Source organism: Gossypium hirsutum, chromosome A05 (assembly GCF_007990345.1).
Source record: "Gossypium hirsutum isolate 1008001.06 chromosome A05, Gossypium_hirsutum_v2.1, whole genome shotgun sequence".
Classification (NCBI taxonomy): Eukaryota; Viridiplantae; Streptophyta; class Magnoliopsida; order Malvales; family Malvaceae; genus Gossypium; species Gossypium hirsutum.
Window position 1 is genome coordinate 81,013,724 of NC_053428.1, and position 3,096 is coordinate 81,016,819.

Consider the following 3,096-nt stretch of genomic DNA (forward strand, 5'->3'; position numbering starts at 1 on the left):
TTGATATATCCGGGCTATGACCCGAAGGCAATTATGCGAGTTGATATATCCGGGCTAAGACCCGAAGGCAATTATGCAAGTTGATATATCCGGGCTAAGACCCGAAGGCAATTATGCAAGTTGATATATCCGGGCTAAGACCCGAAGGCAATTATGCAAGTTGATATGTCCGGGTTAAGACCCGAAGGCAAATGTGTTTGCGGCTATATCCGGTTAAATACCGAAGAGACTTGGGTTTGAATGTGAGCGCTTGGTGCTGTAATTAATTCTATTAATACGCTCGACTAAACCGAACGATAAGGTATGTTTGCATGTGCTTCAGAAAAGTCGATTAGTTTTAAATAGTCTTCGTGAAATCGACTAATGAATTTTCGGCTTTTAGAAAGGTTGATACCTTGTGTATATATGTTGATGAAGTGTGAAGTAAGTATGATTATGAGAATGTGTGTTAATAAAGTGACTTAGTTAGCTATGTGAATGTAATACTTTAGTCAAAGCCGATTTCATTACTTGAAACTTACTAAGCTTAAAATGCTTACCCGGTTGCTTTGGCTCTCTGTTTTATAGATTTTGTTCGTTAGCTATCGGATTCGGGATCAGCGAAGTCGAAGTCATCCACACTATCAAAGCTCTTTTGGTACTCTTTTAGTTGAACTCTGGATATGGCATGTATAGGACTACCCCCTGTTGTTTAAGAACTTTTTGTGATGTATGTGTGTAAAGCCATGCGAAAATGGCTCGTAGAAGTGGAGTATGGCATTAGACCATTTGTGTTTATGTATGTATATATGGTTTCACGATGTGACTATGGTTTGGAATGGAAGTGTTGGGCAAATGATCAGCCATTGGAATGGCTAAATATGATCATATGTGGACCTATGTATGACAAAACCCTAGTTGGTCCATGGTAACCACGAAATAGGTAAAGTTTACCTTGAAAACAGATGCTGACAGCAGCAGTGGTGTGGATTTGAAAAATGACAAAAATTTGTAGGAATGGAATTAAATAGTGAATAAATTATGTAATCGAACCTTGATGAATCTATTTTCATATGAAAGTAACGAAACAATCATATGAACAGTATATTAAGAGATATTAAAGTTCTCGTGAAACAGGGCCAGAACGGTTTCTGGATCTCCTGTTTCGACTTTGAAAATTTACCTTAAATTAACCAGAGATAATTAGGAGCCATACCATATATGTATAGATTCCTGAGTCTAGTTTCTATAGAAACAAACGGCATCAGTATTGGAGCCCTGTACAAGGAGATATCCAAGTCGTAATGCGCAAAGGTCAGGGTAGTCGATCCCTGTAACATGGGAGACTTTGACTAATAAACTGTACTAATTGGCCCGACCAAAAATTCTAGAAAAAAATATGTAGATGGGCATGTGAGTCTAGTTTCAGGGAAAAATCACGGAACTGATTTTCGAGTTGTGAAACTCAAGATATGATTTTTAAAGCGACTATTACGCAGATTGGCAGTGTCTGGAAAATTTTTAAAAGTCTGTTAACACCTCGTTTTCGACTCCGGTGACGGTCTTGGGTTCGGGGTGTTACACTGGATCTTTTAATTTGTTGGGTAGCTTATTCTGTAGAATAGCTGAGCAAACTGCGTTTAGCTTTACATGCAAAACCTCGTCCAACTTCCGCTTATTTGCTAAAAGCTCCTTTAAAAATTTCATTGCATTTGACATCTGTGATAGAGCTTCAATAAACGGTAAGTTAATATGTAATTTTTTTTAAGAGTTTAAGATATTTACCAAATTGTTCATCTGAGCGGTCTTTCCTTGTCGCATTAGGGTATGGCATATGAGGTTTGTATTCTGTACTCACTGGTTTCTGCTTATTGTGGTCTACCTCACCTTTGCCTTTGCTTATCTCAATTTCTTACCTTGGTTTTGGTTCAAGTGTGACTAACCCTTCCTCATCTTGATTAGTAATCGCATTGAGTTGCTTCCTTGGGTTAGATTCTGTGTTACTTAGCAAGCGACCTTGTGGTCGTTCAGAAATCAACTTGGCAAGCTGTCCAATCTAAGTTTCGAGCCCTTAGATCAATGCTTGTTGATTCTTAAGTGCTATCTTGGTATTTTGAAAATGGGTTTCTGACACTGAGATGAATTTGGTTAGCATCTCCTCAAGGTTCGGATTCTTTTCTTGCTGGTAAGGTGGTTTTGAAAACCCAGAGATGTTGTGGCCTTTGATTTCCTTGACCGCCCCACGAGAAATTGGGATGGTTCCTCCAACCTGCATTACAAGTGTTACTATATGGGTTATTTTGGGATCTAGAGTTATTGTTACCCATATATTGGACTTGTTCCTCCTCGATGCTAGGGTTGAAGGGTTGATATTCTATACATGCTCCTCCTCCATTCGAATCTCACATCATCACTGGATGTACCTGAGTAGAACCACACAAACCGTCAATCTTTTTATTTAAGAGTTGTACTTGGTTAGATAGCATAGTAACCGCGTCGAGGTTGAAAACACCGGCTGCTTTTGTCGGCTTTTTTCTCATAACTTGCCACTGATAGTTATTCAGTGACATCTCCTCAGTAAATTCGTAAGCCTCCTCAGGTGTTTTATTATTGATAGTTCCTCTAGCGGCTATATTAATTATCTGCCGAGTCGAAGGATTCAGGCCATTATAGAACGTTTGAACCTGTCGCCAAAGCGGTAACCCATGGTGAGGGAACCTTCTCAAAAGGTCCTTGTATCTCTCCCATGCATCGTAGAGTGTTTCTAAATCCATCTGCACAAAAGAAGAGATATCATTACGTAATTTGGCTGTTTTAGCCACTAGAAAATATTTTAATAAAATTTTTTTGGTCATTTGTTCCAAAGTAGTGATTGACCCTCGTGGTAACGAGTTCAACCACTGTTTAGCCTTATTCCTTAACGAAAAGGGAAACAACCAAAGACGGATGGCGTCATCAGAAATGCCATTGATTTTAAATGTATCACAAAATTCTAGGAAATTTGCCAAGTGAGCATTGGGATCTTCGTCCTGCAAACCATCAAACTGAACAAACTGTTGTATCATTTGAATTGTGTTAGGTTTCAGTTCAAAATTTTTTGCAGCAATAGCAGGTCTA

The 3,096-nt window shown here is 38.8% G+C and overlaps 1 non-coding gene across 1 annotated transcript; it reads left to right on the plus strand.

Moving 5' to 3' along the window:
• The first annotated feature begins 2,679 nt into the window (after positions 1 to 2,679).
• Positions 2,680 to 2,786, plus strand: LOC121229961 (small nucleolar RNA R71). The gene has a single exon (XR_005927912.1). It is a non-coding gene; the product is annotated as a small nucleolar RNA R71 (small nucleolar RNA).
• The last annotated feature ends 310 nt before the right edge of the window (positions 2,787 to 3,096 follow it).